The sequence below is a fragment of the Panthera leo genome, chromosome B3 (genome assembly GCF_018350215.1).
Source record: "Panthera leo isolate Ple1 chromosome B3, P.leo_Ple1_pat1.1, whole genome shotgun sequence".
Classification (NCBI taxonomy): Eukaryota; Metazoa; Chordata; class Mammalia; order Carnivora; family Felidae; genus Panthera; species Panthera leo.
This window is the reverse complement of record NC_056684.1, coordinates 104,596,020-104,615,574: the sequence shown is the minus strand read 5'-3', so window position 1 is coordinate 104,615,574 and position 19,555 is coordinate 104,596,020. Positions and strand designations below refer to the sequence as shown.

The 19,555-nt window shown below is 42.9% G+C and overlaps 1 protein-coding gene and 1 non-coding gene across 3 annotated transcripts in view; both read left to right on the top strand.

Moving 5' to 3' along the window:
- The window catches only part of ARMH4 (armadillo like helical domain containing 4), a 126,484-nt gene that overhangs the window by 91,222 nt on the left and 15,707 nt on the right, over positions 1-19,555 (top strand). The window lies entirely within an intron of this gene.
- LOC122223267 lies at positions 13,825-13,931 on the top strand. Its single transcript, XR_006204154.1, has one exon. It is a non-coding gene; the product is annotated as a U6 spliceosomal RNA (small nuclear RNA).

Sequence of the window (19,555 nt, the reverse complement as noted above, 5' to 3'; positions counted from 1 at the left end):
GGAATGTCTTTGCATTTAATGTAGTCAGGAAGCCATATAGGTTTAACCTTGTAGGTAGCTGACTCTTCATTGCATATTACAAGATGGTTTCAAAGCTTTTCTGATCACTCAGTTGGTCAACATAGAAATGGAAGGTGTGGAAAGTGGCCTTGATAATGCCATAGAATCTATGTGCCACTCAGCTCCCTGTGAGAAGTGAAATGGCTTATGCGATCATTCATAAATTCACAGGTAGAGCATCACTCACGTGCTTTACCAGACTGTGAGCCCAGATTCTGCAGATTCTGCATCTCAGTTTTCTTACCTGTAAAATGAGGACAGTAGAATAAACACTCCTTGAATGGCACTGAGTCTCAGTATTAATTTCTTAGCATCCCAACTCTGAGAGGCCAACTTAGTGGCTCTTTAGAGCTTACAATGTAGCATATGATAACATGTGTAAATTCACATAACATATGTATAAATGGCATAGGAAAGTGAAAGACATTACATAAAGACACATGCATGATTGTCTCAAGAGGATGGTGATGTGACCCGCAGCACATGTAGACATTCTTTCCTACCCAAAGTAATAGAAACTTGGGTGAGAATCCAGCGGTGCTAAAGATACCCCAGCAAGCTCTCAGACACTGTGACTGCCCTCATGACAGGGCACAGACATTTTAGTAAGGAGAAATGCACAGACGTTAATCGAGCAATCACCAGTCTTTAAATTACAATTATGATGAGTACCATGAAGGAGAAGAGTAGGTGGCCAGAGATCTTACAGTAGGGGCAGTGACCTGAGGGGGTCAGAGAAGGCTTTCCTGGGCAATGTGTTTGTGAACTCAGGTGTAGACAAAGAGGGGTAGAGGCTGAGAAAGAAGGATTTGGGGCAAACACAATGGATTTGTGAAGGCTGGAGGCAAGAAGTATTTGAGGACAGGAATGAAAGCCAGTGTGCCTGGGGTTAAGAGTAAGAATGTGGTGGCTGGTGATTCAAACAGGGACCAAACCTGCAAAACCTTGCTGCTAGGACAAGAATTCAGGATTTCATGCTGTGAGTCATAGGAAGCCATTGAAGGGTTCGAATGTGCTATCTGAATTTTAAAGGCATCACTTTGGCTACAGGATGTCTTGTGAGGAATGCTATATAAAAAAATGGAGTAGAGGAGGAGTAAGAACAGATGCAGGGAAGCCAGTGAGGAGCTTGTCACAATAGACTGGGCAAGAGGAAAGGTAGCTCTTACTGAGACAAGGAGAAAGTGGATGGACTCAAGATTAAATTAAGAGGTAGAATGAAAAGGTCTCCATGATTGGATCTTGGAATGGAGGGAAGGGAAGTGTTCAAGGTGACTCGTAAGCTTTTGGCTAATGCAGTTGGGTGGGGAGTGGTGTCATTACTGAGATGGGAAGACCAGGGGAGGACCTAAGTTCGGGGTACAGTAGGGGTGGGAAGAGGAAGAGATCAGGAGTTAAATTTGGGGTGCATGAGAGACACTTGAAGGAGAGAGATGTCTGGAGCTTAGAGGAGAGGCTGAATTTGAGTTACATATTTTTTTATTTTAATGTTTATTTATTTTTGAGAGAGAGAGAGAGAGCAGGGGAGGGGCAGAGAGAGGAGAGAGAGAATCCTAAGCAGGCTCTGTGCTGTCAGCGCAGACAACAGAGACTCAGGGCTCGAAGTCATGAACTGTGAGATCATGAGCTGAACTGAAATCAAGAGTCAGTGACACACTTAACTGACTGAGCCACCCAGGTGCCCCTGGGCTACATATTTTATAGTCATCAACATTGGTTGGTAATAGGAGTAAATGATAATGCCTAGGGAGCAAGTTTAGAGGGAGAAGGAGGATGGTCTGGAACAGAGAAACTTTAATAATTGAAAGGTGAGGTAGAGTAGGTCACACCCCCTAAAGGAGGCTGAGGAGGAGTAATTGGAGATCGGACAGGTGAGAAGCTCCGTGTCACAGAATGTAAGGAAAGGATTGTTTCAAGATGGAGGGGTGTGGCCGACTGAAGGAATACAGCACAGTAGTAAACAAACAAGCACACAGACAACAGTCTGAAAACACTTTGATAGAAAGCCCTGAAGTCGAGAGGCAGTTCAAACCAAGAACTTCTAGAATGCCCCATGCACCTAGCTTTTCTTTGGCTTCCTCCTTATAAAATTGGGATGGCATTGGAGTTGTTTTGAAGACTGCAGGAGATGGTTGCAAAATATTTAACCCAGAGCTGGCACCCTGTAGGTGTATGCTAGAGGTTAGCGGATATAATAATGAGCAAAGGTCACAATCCTCCTTGTTGAAGTGGGTTTGAGTAAAGCAGCCAAGACTATACTCCAACCTCTGCAGACCTTGGAGGAGGGTCTGTTTGTCCCGGCCCCTTTCCATATTACTGCATCCGCAGGGTCAGACAGTGTTCTACTCACAGCATTTGCCTTGCCAATTGAAAAATCAAGGCACAGAAGTTAAGGCTGCCTGGAAAGTGCTCCACTTGAAGCCAACAAGTTAAAGGTGAATGTCATGTTGTGGGACCTGAGAAGTGCACTGTAGACAAATTACTGAGAAATCCAGGTTTCAGTCAGTTGTTTTTATTCTCTGCGTGAGAATCTAGGTGGATCCAAAAGGCTTTATCAAAAATTCTCCTGGGTAGAATCATTCACTCTCAGAACCATAGGAACATTGCATCATAAGAGGAACAAACTCCGATTCAGGATCAGGATTCAATAATTGTGACTTAAAAAAGCAAATGTTGTTCCCATTCTGAGCTCTAGTGGAGGTGCCTAAGTTGTTAGTAGGGTGAGCTTGCTATGTGGCACTTCATGTTGCAGAGTCATTCATTTCGAAATCCCTCAGGGTAAGGGAGACTCCTCTCCAGCACCCCGAGTTTCCACAGGAGTAAAAATACTTGTTAATGAATGCCTTCATTCATTATTTGTGACAGCCATCTTTGCCACCGTGGGGACTTAACCACTTGTCATATTAATTCTCACTAGGTCTTCTCTGTGAGATTGTAAGCTCCTTGAAGGCAGGAACTGGGTCCTGACATCTCTGTACCTGCCATCCAGCAAGCACCTGGTCACAGAAGAAGGTCAATAAATTGTTGAAATGAGTCAACACAGAATTTACGTAGGCTTATCAGGTTCCAAACATTTGGTTCTTCTGGGCCTACATCTTCCTTTCTACTTTGTAACCTAAAATAGACACTACTTGTGGTGCAGAAACCATCAAATATAAAACTTAGTGCTGACACAGACAGAGTGAGAGGCTCTTTGAAAAAAATGTGAAATGTGAGTATCTATGATTATGACATTTTTTTATAGCTCAGAAGCAAGTCTATCTTGCAGCCGGGAAAGATCGTCTATTCTCAATGGCATGATCTTTGATTTTGCGTTGTTGTTGTTGTTTTTTTCTCTCTCATCAGTGAGGTTTAATGCTATTTTGATCCTAAGTCCAGTGGGTTGATTTTCTTATTTATGAAGTCAAAAGTTTACTTATGGGCACCTAACTTTTATCATTATAACACAAACCCAGTTTTAGGAGGGCTCCTATTCATTATGTCCAAATAAGGTTTTAGAAAAGCAGACTATTCATTGGAGTTACAGCAATCATTTAATCTTGCTTCACCTGTGATCAAGTCTATACCAACTTGATCTAGCTTGATGTCTTTATATTTTTAGAATGTGAGAAGTATTAGGGAGCAAAATTCATCTAATGACCTGGTAGATGACAAGATAAAAGATGCAATTGTCTTTGAGGAAGAAGCCTTGGATTTTTCCTGTGATGAGCTTTTGTGACTTTAATTCTCCAGAGAGTTGAGTGTCACTTTTATCTTTCTTGTGAGGGGTCCTCTTAGGCAACATATGTAAGTTTATACTCAGCTGACTGGGGTTCCTTTTTGCAGGATTCTACTGGAGCTAAGTAGGCAACTGTAACAGCTCCCTCCCTGTCATACCCAAGGCTGCAGATGTTTTCCTTTTCTGCTTAGAGAAAACATCTAAGTTTTCTCTAAACTAGATGAGGCAGAACTCTGCTCACTCTGCCTCACTCTGCTTCAGACCTGTTTACTCATCCAGTTTCCTTGGTTTCTTCCTATTGGTGTCTACCCAGATTTTTCTACTCTGCCTCGCTTTTCTGGATGGATGCCTATTTAGGTGAGTTGCCTGGCTTTTTGGCTTGCTGAGTCCCTAAGGCCCCTTTTTCCTGTCCCCATGCAATGCAACTTCCCACCCCTCATTCAAGCTCCTCGTTACTGCAACTCTTGCCAACCTGGATCCATTCACTCAGATTACTACTTACTTGTTGGGAGTAGAGAGAAATCAGACTCTACTACAAATCTTGGAATGCAAATACCTCACTTGAAAAGTATATACAGTTAGTGTTGAAGAACACAGAGTCTGGATCCAGACTTTCTGGGTTCAAATCCTGGGTCTGCCCCTTAGGAGCTGTGTGATCTTAGGCAAATTGCTTACTATCTCTTGCCCAATTCTATCATGTGCACAATGGAAATAATGGTTGTATCTACCGTACATGGTTAATATGAAGAGTAAAGAAGCTAGTGTATGTAATAGGCTTAGAACAGTGTGTGTCTGCTATACAGTAAGCATAGTATAGTGTTAACTATTACCAAGCATTTGAAGTCAATGTTCACTGAATTCTGACCCTGCCAGGAAAAGGCAAATGGAGTAGATCAATATTTATCAAAGGGAGGTCCACAAGTTTACTATAAGAAATTTTAAATCCTGTGCTCACATTTGGATGATAATGTGAACACCCCAGGGTAAGCCTGTATTAGATTATTTAATGACTCCTAATAGCTGAATATGCATATGATTAGAAAGCCTGCATTTACGTTGTGCCTATGATCACGTTTTCAGGAAGTGAAGACCATGGTATCGAGGCAGGCTGCAGGAGGGCAGGCCCGGTCATGGTTCTTGGAGAGAAGAGTGGAGGAGGATAGTCTCCTGCAACATGTGTGGCCTGAGCATGCAGACCTGTCAGGGACTGGTTCTGTGATAATCACTGACTGCCGGTGTCATTTTGGATTTTATTGGGATTCTATTTAATTTATGAACTTGTTTTAGTTTTATAGTCATATAAAAGAGCTACCAGGATTAGGGGTTTATATATAGACTTCGGTATTTATTTAAGTAACATTATAATAAAAACAATTTGTTATCACCTGAGGATCATATGCCTTTTCATCTTGTAAAAAGGGTCTGCCCACATATTCCCCAAACTTGAGAAAGACTAGACTCTCTGTGGTTCCCAAATGCCAGTTCACAAACTGTGTTTGTCAGGTTACAAAAAAACTGGGGGGAGGTATGTGGGCAACTTTAGAAATATAGACTTTTGGGGGAACCGGGGTGGCTCAGTCGGTTAAGTGTCCCGCTTTTGCTCAGGTCATGATCTCATGGTTCATGAATTCAGGCCCCACAGTGGGGGAGGGGGCAGAGAGAGAGGAAGAGAGAGAATCCCAAGCAGGCTCCTCAATGTCAGCATGAAACCCTACACAGGGCTAGATCTGTGCTATCAGTATGGAGCCTGCTTCAGATCCTCTGTCCCCCGTCTCTGCTGCCCCTCCCCTGCTTGCTTTCTCTCTCTCTCTCAAAAATAAACATGAAAAAAAGAAATAAAGACTCTTGGGCTGTGTCCTGGGGCGGCTGGGCCTGTGAATCTGTATTTTTGCTGAGCTGTCAGGTGATTCCGCTGAGCAACAAGTTTGGGCCTTTCTGGGCTGATGACCTCTCAATGTTCTTCATAGTCCTGGGATCTTAGAATTCAGGGTCTTTGTCTTCAAAATTGAGATAATCACACTTGTCCCTGTCTTGCTGCACAAGGGAGCAGTGAGAATTAATGAGGCAATTTTCGTAAGTGTTCCTGGAAGAAAAGTACCATTAAAGTGTAATATATCGAGGCCAGAATTGAGCTGGATCGCCTCAGCATGCAAATTGTTCCATAGGAACAAAGAGGTGACTCAGGGCCTTAGCATCATCAGCAGGCCGAGTTTTGCTACCAAGGATCCAGTTTCTGAGAGTGTCGGACCATCTCCAGCATGGACTCAAACCCCATGAAACCTGGCACATTAACATGAGATTTATATATCAGTAACCTGGTGGTAGCAGAGGCGGGAAGGCTGGACGGGGAAGTGTCGGGGGGAGAAGCCCTAAGCTTATTGTATCAGTTTCCTGGGCCGCCATAACAAAGTTCCACTAACAAGGTGGCTAAACACAAGAGAGATTGACCCTTTCAGCTTTCTGGGGGCTAGAAATGGAAATCGAGGTGTTGGCAAAGTTGGTTTTTTCTTGAGGCTCTGAGGAAAAGTGTGTTCTGTGCTCCTCTCCTAGTTTCAGGCATTACGGGGAATCCTTGGTGTTCCTTGACCTGTAGATGCATCATTCCCATCTCTGCCTGTCATCACATGGCCATTTTCTTCTTCCTGCCTGTCTGGGTTTTCACGTGGCCCTCTCCTCTCAGTGTGCCTCTCTCTTCTTATGGGGATACAAGTCGTATTGGATTCAGGGCCCATGCTACTCCAGAAGGACCTCATTTTAATTTAACTAATTACATCTGAAAGCTCCCTATTTCCAATTAAGTCACATTCTGAGGTACTGGCAGTTAAGGCATCAACATGTCTGACATATCCTTTTGGGGGACGCAATCCACCCCTTACCTCCATGTTTCTATTTACATAAGGAAGCACAGGATATTTTACATTTTGGAGTGAATTCTTTTCCCAAAAGTGTTTTTCTTAAAGAGTTTTTTTCTTAAAAAAATTTTTTTATGTTTATTTTAAGGGGTGGGGAGAGAGCCTATCAGTGGGGGAGAGAGCAGAGAGAGAGGAAGAGAGAGAGAATCCCAAGCAGGCTCCTAGAGGTCAGTGTGAAACCCTACACGGGGCTCAATCTCATGAACTGGGAGATCATGACCTGAGCTGAGATCAAGAGTCGGACGCTTAACTGACTGCGCCACCCAGTGCCCCCACAAAAGTGAAACGCAGAGGGCATTACACCTTAGAAACCATGCTATATGTCATGGTAAGTTCTGCCGGGTGGCCCATAACAACTGATTTAGCTCACAATGTACCAGAAGTAGGAGTTCTTCTAAGGGCCTTGTAGAATCTAACCAACACACCAGAAGAGGTCCCAGTCAGAAAATGTGTTCCAGCTTTCCACTTGAGGTATTACGAGCACATCTCTCTCCATCAGCTCTTAGAAGCTTCATGTTTGTTTATTTCTCTCATCTTGATTCTTCTGTGCTCATTTACATTTCCCCTTTTGTGGAGTGTTCCTGTTCCCTATTTATTTTAATATTGGTTCTAATATTACCTTTTATGTTGTTATTATACCTGAAATCCCTGGTGGAAGGGGTGGAGAGTGGGGAAGGGAGATGCTCTGTGCTGTAAACACTCTTTTTCCCTCTTCCGCATTAAGATTTACTTGCCACAATCCTGTGTCTGCAGCACCTTCTCTTTGATTCTGAGTTACAGCTGGCCACCCGGTGTATTAGCTTCTCTATTGTGCATGTGGAGCTCCTGTGTGCTCACTTCATACCCATAGGATTTTGTCAGAGGGGCTCTCAGGGATGACGGTGGGGTATTCTAATGGGTTGACATTGTGTAATCTTCAAACCGTCTTATTGAAATAAAGTCTTTGTGGTCGCTGTAGCTCTCAGTTCTCTTGTTCCTGTTCCAAGTTCCTTAATGAGCCACTGTCATCTGTTCAGGGAGGCTAGTCCTTGGCCTTAACCCTATGTGAGCCTTCCTTTGGATGACAAAGAGTTGATGGGAAAGATTTTTTTTTAAAAATGCTCTGAAAAGCCCTTTTATGCAATCAGGTGTTAGGTATTGGTAAAGCGTTGTAAATGTAGAATGTCCAGATATTTTCAGAATAATCAGGTCTGAATAAACCCAGTTGAATAGGCCTTTCTTTTCTCCTTGATTAAAAGGTATTGCATGGGGTGCCTGAGTAGCTCAGTCGGTTAAGTGTCTGACTCTTGATCTTGGATCAGATCATGATCTCACGGTTTGTGAGTTTGAGCCCTGCATTGGGCTCTGGGCTGATAGTGTGGGGCCTGCTTGGGATTCTGTCTCTTTCCTTCTTTGCCCCTCTCCTGTTCTCTCTCAAAATAAATGAAAACAAAAAAAGGGAAGGAGGATTGCGTTTGTTCGGATCTTCTTGGAAGCAGAATCAAGATGGGGTTGTGTGTGAAGGAGATTTATCATGAGGACACCTGGGAAGGATGAAGGGAAGGGCAGCGGTGTAGGCTGGGAGAGCTTTCAGATGAACTTTTCGGTGCCAGTCTGACTTCTGTGAGAGGACAGGTGGAAGGAAGGAGGACAAGGGGAGGAAAGGACAGATGGGAATGGACACATGAGGAGAGGAAGGACAGTTCTGAGAATGTCTTGGCCAGGTTGATTGTGAGTTCTTGAGGCAAAGTTGCCTACTGGGGGATCCCTCTGTCCCACGGGAATGAACCTGCACTGGTACCCTGCCATGTTCAACCAACATATGGGAGCCACGCAGGGGAAACGTGGACACTGCACAGATGTGGTTGTGGATCCAGGTGTGTGTGTGGGGGGGGGGGGCAGGTAGCCTATACTCCCCCACAGCGGGAGAGCCAGGCAGTGCAATTATTTGGCTTTTGCAGGGATCTCCTGAGGGGTCCATGAAGTTGGATGACAAAAATGACATTCTTATTTTCGCTAACTTCTGACTGAATTTTAGTGTTTTAATTATGCGTGGAGCCAGTGGCCATGCCAGTAGCTGTGTGTCTTTCTCACTAATAAGTACCACAGCTATTTTTATATCAACATTATAGTTATCACGGATAATCTCAATATGTTATTTATGCTCATCATTACTTTGAAATCATGGTAGTTACTAGACCTGCCACTAGACCTCTTTATTTAATGACAGTGAAAAGGTGTATTTACTATTGTATCACTAACTTAGAACATAATTTGATAGTGGGATTCGAATATAATTATTTCGTTAGAGTTCTATATATCTTCTGTCATGCATTTATAAGCATTATTCCAAGGAGGGGTAATCCATAGTCTTCATCTGACAGAGAGGTCCACCACTCAAAAATTGTTAAGAACCCCTCCTGCAGAGAGTACTCGGTAGGATCATATTAATTATATTAGCTCGGTTATCTTTTATCTGGCTCCAAATGTATGAGGACAATAGCCTCAGTCCCCACGAGAATGTATTATTGTAGAAGATGATTCATTAATTCAACAAAGAGTGTCTCCCGCGTGCCAGGTATTGTGTGGTGTTGGAGCCACGGCAACAAGCAAGACAGACAACCCCTATCTCAGACAGTTTAATCAACTAACATGAAAGGCAGTCATGGAACAAGAACAATTATGATCGCATTACCATGTTAACAATACAGAACAGCAGGATGCTCTGGGTCCCCCGGAGAGGGACCTAGTGTAGGGGCCAGAGCAGACCTCTTTGAAAAGCACTCTTTCAGCTGAGCCTGAAGGACGAGTAGAGGTGGGTTGGAAGAAGAGGGGTGGAGACTGAAGTTAGAGCAAGTGTGAAGATTTGGAGGTGTGGCACGCTTAACTTGTAAGAACTGAAATCGTGCGTACCTCGTAAGCCATGTGAAGTTTAGATTTTCCCTAAAGGCAGTAGGAAGCTTTGAAGGGGTTTTAAGCAGGGGGTGATGTGATCAGATTGCCTTTCAAAAATACTGCTTGGAAAACGCCAGTGAAGGCTCTCATGGTACTAGGGTGAAAATGAAGGCAGCCTCCTGTGAAGCGTGTGGTGGGAGAAAGCAGAATCAAGCAAGACTCTTCTGGTTATCCTTATATTTGACTTCTTTTTGGCCCTGTGGGAACGACTGGGTCTTGAATTTTGTCACTCTATCCTAAGCCACATTAAAATCTTGGAAGCCTTTTTCTTAGACTTAAGATGTTCAGAGTAGCTGCAGTTCTCTCTGAAGTCTGTTGCAGATGCCTCTGTGTGAACCTGAAACCTCACACAAATCTCGGGAAAATATTTCTCGATAATGTAGAGCCACGGAGAAAGTGGATGTTGTTTGGTAAGTTCTTAGTGTACATTTGTTACTTGCTACAGCACCGATGGCCTTTAGACTTCTATATTAAGAGGAAAGTAAACTTATCATTAATAATGTAGGTGGTTATATTGCCAATTAAACGAAAGATCTCTGGCTGCTTCTTCAGAAGAAACTCATAATGGGCTCAAGGTTTGTTTGTTACTAGGTAAAAACAAGTCCATTTTGGTTGATGGCTAACTCAGGACCATGCACAGTTAGGCAACTCATAAAAGTGTTCGTCTGGAAATGAGTCTCTGGGATAATCAGATTTTATTTCTAGTGTCTAATTGATGCCCAGAGCTTTGGGGTTTAATTATGTCTGCTGAAAAAATACAGTTCAATTTCTCTTCCTCCCTTTTATACATAACTTCAAGCTTTATTTTAATTCATAAATATGCAAGGTGTTACAGATATTTTCTGACACAGTACCTGGTATTATTTAGATACTTAATAAACGTTGGATTCTTCTTGTAATGGAATGAATACATATCAAATAAGAAACTTAGGTAAGAGTTTCTGGCTCTTCTGTTTATGGTCTGGCAGTTGCATTTGAATATTTTATGGTTACTCCAGAGAAATAAATAATTTAAGTGGGAAATTGTTTTAATAAGAGGGGACTCCTGTTTTGCAGTCATCTAGGCAGGCTGGCTTGAATGTAATGTTGGGTGTTTGTTCTACTAGGGAGTGTGGTAGGCGGGTATTTTATGGGACCTGTGGCAGGAAGAGCTGAGTATGTGTGATGGACTATGAATTACACCCTTTCCCTTCTGTACGGTATCTACCCAGCTTCCAGGAGGGCCCAGATAGCTTCTTTACCTCCTCTTCGATCACCAGCTGGTGCGTCTGTCTTCTTTCACTTAGCATTATGTTTTCAAGGTTCATCCATGTTGTAGCATGTGTCAGTATTTCAGTCCATTTTATGGCTGGTAACACTCCAGCATACGGCTATGCCACGTTTTGTTTATCCATTCATCCGCTGATGGGACACTTGGATTGTTTCCACCTTGTGGCTATTGTGAATAAGGCTGTTACGAACATTCATGGACACATATTTGTTTGAGGACTAGTTCTTTTGGGCATATACCTAAGGGTGGAATTGCTGAGTCATATGATAATTTTATGTTTAAGTTTTTGAGGAACTACCAAATCGTTTTCCACAGTGGCTGCAAATGTTACATTTCCCCCAGCAACGGACCAGGGTGTTAATTTCTCCACCCTCTCACCAACACTTGTGATTCTCCATTTTTTTTTTTCATTATGGCCTTCCTAGTGGCTGTTGAGGTGGTGTCCCCTGTGGTTTTGGTTTACATTTCCCTAATGGCTAATGATATTCAGCATCTTTTCATGTGCTTGTTGGTCGTCTGTATACACGCTGTGATATGGATGAACCTTGAAAACGTTCACGCTAAGTAAAAGAAACCAGATATAAAAGGTCATATAGGATTCCATTTACATGAAATACCCAGAATAGGTAAATCCATAGACACAGAAGGGAGATTAGTGGTTACTAGGGCTTAGCAGGAGGGAAGAATGGAGAGTGACTGTTTAATGGGTACGGGGTTTCCTTTGGGGTGATAAAAACATTTTGGAATGAGATAGAGGTGATGGTTATAAAACGCCGTGAATGTGCTGAATGCCACTGAAGCGTAGGCTTTAAAATGGTCAATTTTAGGGGCGCCTGGGTGGCGCAGTCGGTTAAGCGTCCGACTTCAGCCAGGTCACGATCTCACGGTCCGTGAGTTCGAGCCCCGCGTCAGGCTCTGGGCTGATGGCTCGGAGCCTGGAGCCTGTTTCCGATTCTGTGTCTCCCTCTCTCTCTGCCCCTCCCCCGTTCATGCTCTGTCTCTCTCTGTCCCAAAAATAAATAAAAAACGTTGAAAAAAAAAATTAAAAAAAAAATGGTCAATTTTAGGTTACGTGAATTTTACCTCGATAAATAAAAAAACAAAAACATCTGGTTAGAAGTTGAGTCTGCCTGTCCAGTTCCAGCAGTATGAGACAGAGAAATTCTGCATAAAGTAACACAAAAATTTTAAATATGTACCTGAGCTTGAAAAGAAAGCCATTGTTGCCACCGGCAGCAGCTTGAATCCCAAACAGTAGCCTCCTGAGCTAGAGCTGCGGTACCCCAGGGAAGCGTGGGCCACATATAGAAGCTGAGATGAGGGGTAGAATTTAGCACCAACGTGGGGCCAATTGACAAGCCTTGGACTGGTGTAGGGAAGCAGCAGGGACTAAAACCTTTGCATAAGGAGGCATTCTGGAAAAAATGCCTCTTTGGTGAAAGGGGATCTAGAAAAATCCCCCACATGAGCCAGGGGAACAGCAAGGGAATATCACTCTTCCTGATGCTCTGAGTCAGGGGAGAAAAATGACACTGAAGCCCAAGGACTGCCTTCATCATGCAAGAACCTATAACTGAGAAATTACTGTACAGCCAGGTGGTAGGTTCCAGGTGGGTGAAGCCCCTGGCGTCCTTGGCACAAGCAAACAAGAAACTACTCATCTATAGTGACACTTCTGCAGTGCAGGGTGGACAAGATACCCAGGGAAAAACAAGCCCCGGTGACAAATGACAGTTTGCACAAGGAAAAAGTCCAGCACGAGGGAAAGGAAATAAGCATAACGGACAGGAGGATTAGAATCTCAAGAACCCGGCAAAATAGAGGTATGTCTAAGATGGTTAAACAATGAGGACTTTGAGATTGGCTCTACTGCCTTAATAAAAAGTTTCTCCGTATAGTTGAACACCTGCTCCCAGGGAGCATGTGCAAAGTTTGCTTGTGAGATTTAGAAGGAGCAAAGGTAGGGACTGAGATTGTTCACCAGCTGACTGTCCTATAGTGGTTTGGAGAGACCTTTAGGTTTTTTCCGAAGGATCAAGAGCTCAGGGAAACTTTCTTTCCAAGTAATCCATTTAAGATGGAAGAAAAGCTCTTCCTTTGAGTATTAACTGTGGTGCTCAGGTGCTCTTAACCAAAGATTTGCCTTCATTTCTCTCGAGGGTGCAGCTTTGTATTTGCCCATTATTATGAGGAGTGACACGTTATGAACTGGTAAGTGGAACTTTTGGGAACAAACCTTGAAGCTGCCTTGAAAACCACTTTAGTACTCATTCAGCTCCCCATGTCTAATCGACATCTGTTGGCCGAGCCTTGGCACTAGGGAAGTGGGAGCTTCTTGTTGACCAAGCAGAATCATGCCAGCAAGTTTAGATGACTCGTTGGTAAAAATGAGACTTCAGGGTTACCTGGTCACTGGCTAGTCTTCTCTTTGCCTCACTCTATGCTCGAGCCATAGCTTTTGATCAGTGGAAGCCCCACATTTATATGTAGAGGAGAAGGGTGTGTGGGGACCTTGTCATGAAGCTAAAGTGGGCTATCACTTTCCATGAACTTGAGAACAGGGGACTACAGGCAGGACTGATGGACACTAGGTAACTAATGCCTCACATCTATCTTGAGAGGGGAAATTTTACATTCAGTGGATCTGGCAAGCAACACACATACAAACTTGACTTTGCCCTGGAAGCCTGATGAGACTGCACTTCAGAAACCGTAATCTTTCTATTAAAAATTAAGTATCGGGGTGCCTGGGTGGCTCAGTTGGCAGAGTTGGTGTCCAACTCTTGATCTTGGCTCAGGTCATGGTCTCACAGTCGTGACATCGAGCCCTGCATTGGGCTCCATGCTGGGCGTGGAGCCCGCTTAAGATTCTCTCTCTTCCTCTCTCTCTGCCCTTCCCCATCCTCTCTCTTAAAAAAAAAATGAAGTATGTGCTTGCTTCAGCAGCACATATACTAAAATTGGAACGATGCAGAGAAGATTAGCATGGCCCCTGCGTAAGGATGACACGCAAATTCGTGAAGCGTTCCATATTTTTAGATCACTTTCTCACACCATTCACAAAAATAAACTCAAAATGGATAAAGGACCTGAATGTGAGACAGGAAACCATCAAAGACCTAGAGGAGAAAGCAGAAAAAGACCTCTCTGACCTCAGCCGCAGCAATTTCTTACTTGACACATCCCCAAAGGCAAGGGAATTAAAAGCAAAAATGAACTACTGGGACCTTATGAAGATAAAAAGCTTCTGCACAGCAAAGGAAACAACCAACAAAACTAAAAGGCAACCAACGGAATGGGAAAAGATATTTGCAAATGACATATCGGACAAAGGGCTAGTATCCAAAATCTATAAAGAGCTCACCAAACTCCATACCCGAAAAACAAATAACCCAGTGAAGAAATGGGCAGAAAACACGAATAGACACTTCTCTAAAGAAGACATCCGGATGGCCAACAGGCACATGAAAAGATGCTCAACGTCGCTCCTCATCAGGGAAATACAAATCAAAACCACACTCAGATATCACCTCACGCCACTCAGAGTGGCTAAAATGAACAAATCAGGAGACCATAGATGCTGGCGAGGATGTGGAGAAATGGGAACCCTCTTGCACTGTTGGTGGGAATGTAAACTGGTGCAGCTGCTCTGGAAAACAGTGTGGAGGTTCCTCAAAAAATTAAAAATAGAACTACCCTATGACCCAGCAATAGCACTGCTAGGAATTTACCCAAGGGATACAGGAGTGCTGATGCATAGGGGCACTTGTATCCCAATGTTTATAGCAGCACTCTCAACAATAGCCAAATGATGGAAAGAGCCTAAATGTCCATCAACTGATGAATGGATAAAGAAATTGTGGTTTATATACACAATGGAGTACTACGTGGCAATGAGAAAGAATGAAATATGGCCCTTTGTAGCAACATGGATGGAACTGGAGAGTGTGATGCTAAGTGAAATAAGCCATACAGAGAAAGACAGATACCATATGGTTTCACTCTTATGTGGATCCTGAGAAACTTAACAGAAACCCATGGGGGAGGGGAAGGAAAAAAAAAAAGAGGTTAGAGTGGAAGAGAGCCAAAGCATAAGAGATTCTTAAAAACTGAGAACAAACTGAGGGTTGATGGGGGGTGGGAGGGAGGGGAGGGTGGGTGATGGGTATTGAGGAGGGCACCTTTTGGGATGAGCACTGGGTGTTGTATGGAAACCAATTGGACAATAAACTTCATATATTGAAAAAAAATGAAGTATGAAGACCACACTATTTCCTTTTTCACCAGTGGATTGAAAATCAGATAATACAAATGTGAAGAGAGAAGTATAAGAGTGAGTTGGGAGAATTTCAGGTGCCCTAATCATGGACTTGATGCTGTGGAATGATAGAATCATAGATCAGAAACCTCCACGCTCAACAGAACTTTCAAGGGAGTTTCATGCAAAGCCCAGTGACTTTTTTTGTTCCCTCTCAATCAGGTGTAGAGGAGGGGCATGACAAGTTGTTTTCTCCCTCGTGAGCAGTTGTATATCATGCTTCTCTTTTTGGGAAAAAAAAAAAAGCAAACGTGGAGGGGTGCTTTCTTCATTTATGCGTCATGTATTTCCATATGGATGAAGTTCATAGCAGCCTTCTCCTCACTAGAGTTGGTAGCCATACAGTTTATAGTTCATCAGTATGGTTAGCATTTCTAAGTGATCCCGGGAAGATGTGCAGATGATTACAAGACATTCTCTTTGCATCCTCCTGGTAGGTATTTAGTACTGTTCCTCAGCTTGCAGTTAACTAAAGACATTCTTAATGTTATGTGAAAGTAGAGATTAGGGTATTTGGGCTCTTTGTACCCTTGTCTCCAAATCTCAGTGCAGAGCCTTCAGGATTAATGCTTCTCAGATGCACGATTGCTGCTCACTTAGCCCTATGCAAAGAAGTACGTCATTCTATTCATCGGAATCTTGCTGTTCTCTGTAATTATGTGAAGAGCAAATGATTATGGATAGAGCTTCTCTGTGATTGTTAAAACAGGTAAACTTAGCATCGTTAGAGAATAGTGTGTAGCTGGAAAAACTTAAGACTTTTACAAAATCATGCAGACAATATTTAAAACAGTAAGTTTTATTTTATTATTCTTAAAGGTGTTAGGTAAGTTGGAAAAAAGCTTTGCTGTTCTTGGGCTGCAAGAGACACTTATGGTGAAATAACAAGGAAGAAAAAGAGCTGGTCTCCATTTATTTCTTGACACTGTAGAAACCCTGTAATTGAAATTTAGTTACATATGCTTTGAACAAAGGACAGTGTTCTGACATTGCATTTTTTATTTAGGTGGAATATACATTTTTCTTTTCATTGATTGACAAAAAATAAAGTTTCCCACCTTATTGAAAGATGTAAATGATCTTGAAAATTTCATTATTAAGGAGACTGTATAACCCATTCAAAATCAAATGTGAACTAAGTGGAACTAGGTATGAAGTACATCTTACACAATGCTTAAATCCAGGTAGCCTGAGCCCTTCCATTAGAATTAGTTTAGATCATTGGAGATGGCGTCTGCCTTGAACTTGGTCAGCTTGCCTTTCTTTCTTGTGCCTTACTTCTGTTCGTTTTAAGAGTTTGTTTTAATTTACAAAATAAATAAAGTTGGTGTGGTATAGGGGAGGCCTACCTATGTGGTGGCGGAACTAGACTGGGATCTTAGTTTGAATTCTCCATAAAAGCAGACCCTGAGTCTGGATTGGTGTGCAAGGAGTTGGTGTGCGAGGATTGGTGTGGAAGGATGGCGAGGGAGTGAGGAAGTGAGACAGGGTGGCTGGAGAGCCAGCAAAGGGGGCGTGCATGAGGAGATTATTACTGTGGCTCCTTGCTCTTAGGGGATCCTTGAGAAGCTGTGTGGAACATACCTCAGGGGGGAGGAAATCTGGGGAGTTTACCCAATGTGGAAGGCACAATAGTGCTCCTTCCCAAGATGTCTACATCCTAAGACCCAGAACCTGTAAATATGTTACCTTTACAAAGGGTACTTTGCAAATGTGATTGAATTAAGGACCCAGAGATGGGGAGATTATCACAAGGGTCCTTATAAGAGAGAAGTAGGAGGGTCAGAGTCAGAGAAGAAAATATGACAAAGGAAGCAGAGTTTAGAGAGAGCGAGATTGAAGTGTCGTACGGGTGGCTTTGAAGATGGAGGAAGGGGCCATGAGCTAAGGACAGCCTCTAGAGGCTGGAAAAGGCAAGGAAACATGTTCTCCCCTAAGGCTTCCAGAAGGAACCAGTCCTGCTAACACATTGACTTTAACCATGAGACTGACTTTGGATTTCTGACTTCCAGAAGTATAAGATAACAAATTTATGTTGTTTTAAGCCATTGAATTTGTGATAGCTGCAATTGGGAGCTAATATACTCACCAACTCATGGCTCTCATTGATTAAAGATGGCTTCTAGAACAGTATTTCCTCAGTGCTTCTGGCTAGCCCCATGTGGGCTCCTATGACTGGAAGATACCCTCAGGCAGAGAGACCCTTAGGCCTGCATGGGAAGGAAGTGGTCTGTGGGGCACCAATGGGCTTGGCTTTACTTGGACAAAAGACTTGATCGATAGAATGTGAGAAGTGTCCTCATAAACACTTGAAACTAGCTGTTTTAGGTTGTTTCGTATGAACAGTCCAGGTTTCTGAGCTCCTCTGACTATTCCTTCATCTCTTCCTCTGGCCTTCTCTTGGCCTTTAAATATTGGAATTTCTTGGTGTTGTGACCTTGGTCTTGTGCAGTCTTACTCAGTGATGGTTAATTTTATGGGTCAACCTGACCAGGCCATGAGCTGCCCACACATCTGGCCAAACATTATTCTGGTGTATCAGTGAGGGTGTTTCTGGATGAGATTAACATTTGAATCAATGGACTGAGTAAAGCAGATCACCCTCCCCAGTGAGGGTGGCCTCATCCAATCAGCTGAAGGCCTGAATAGAGCAAAAAGGCTGACTGTTGAGCAAGGGAGAATTCTTCCTGCCTGACTGATGTCCCCTTCAGGCTGGGACATAGGTTTTTCCTGCCTTCAGACTCATATGGAAATACCAGCTCTTTCTGAATCTTGAGCCTCTAGCTCTTGAACTAGAACTACATCATCAGGTCTCCAAGATCTCTAGCTTGCTGACTCACCATGCTGATCTGATCTTGGGACTTATCAGCCTCCATCACCATACAAGCCAGTTTCTTAATTTCTTATGATAAACTCACTCTTCTCCCTCTCTCTCTCTCTCTCTCTCTCTCTCTCTCTCTCTGTGTATATATATATATACACATATATATACATACATATATGTGTGTGTGTGTGTGTGTATGTCTATATCTATCTATATTATAGATAGAAATATATATATTTCTCTTTCTCTGGAGAACCATGTCTAATATACAGTTTATACTCCAGGGTGATCTTAGATCTTATTCACTCTTTGGACTTCTGCTTTCATGAACATTCTGGTGAACCCCAAACCTGGTCTTCAGCTTGGGTTTCTCCATATCCAAAATCTTAACTGCCAACAGAAACATCCCCAGGGATATTGTGCAGATACTTTAAACTCCACCTAGTCAGAGTAAAATCATTATCATGACCCCAGGAATCTGTTCCTGCTCTCTATATTCTTCTTTTTTCATGGTGCTACCATGTACTCTTATCTCATACTCAGTATCTTCAGCATTGCTCATTCTGGGTTTTAACTTTCATCTCAGGATTTCTGCCACCAGGGCTGTTGTTCTCCAATGCAGAGCAACTCTGTACACAGGACTGAGTTGGGAAAATTCTCAGGCTAAGATAGACCTAAGATGGAACTAAGATAGATCTAATTTATTCTCATACAAAGGCACACACACACACACACACACACACACACACACACACAAATAGTGGGGGAGAGAAGACATATATACAGAGAGCAACAGTCATATAGGCCAACAGACTCAGAGAAGGAGAAAAAAGGGGAAGAAAGAGACAAACCAGAGTGAGAGGCAGAGTTGGAAGGAGACACACATTGAGGCAGAGAGAGGAGGACATTTGTCAGAGAGAGGAGACAAGGAGAAGCAAATAGAGAAAGAGCAAGCCAGAATAACAGATAGGTGAGCTGATACACGTCCCACCCCAATCTGGGTATGCCATTATCTCCAGAAGTTGAAATAGCCCTATCGTGTCCTCTGACATGGCCACACCCCTTCCCAAAGCAACCCACTGGCATACTGAATAGGCATATATTTTAGCCATAAGGGTCTGGGTTCAGATTCCAGCTCAGTCAATTTTTAGCTGTGTGGCTTGCGGCATTTTACTTAAGCTTCATTTTCTTCATTTGTAAAATGGGGATGATAATACCTACCTTGCAAGCTTTTAGTGAAGTGTCCAATAAATCTTAATTATTAGCTCAGACAAACCCTGGGTCTCCTCTTGCTCCCATCCCTTTCCTCTTTAGTGAAAGGGAATTTATGGGTCTATCTGGAATAAATGTAGCCACTAAAATTTTGTTATTGGAAATAAAGGAAATTACTTTGCAGGCAGTCTGTTAAAAACCAACCATACTTACAATTGATAGGATACATAGAAATGTTATTTTATCTGCAATTTCTTCATTACTCTCTCCCTCTTCACTTTTTTTCCCACTGGATAAGCTAGGAGAG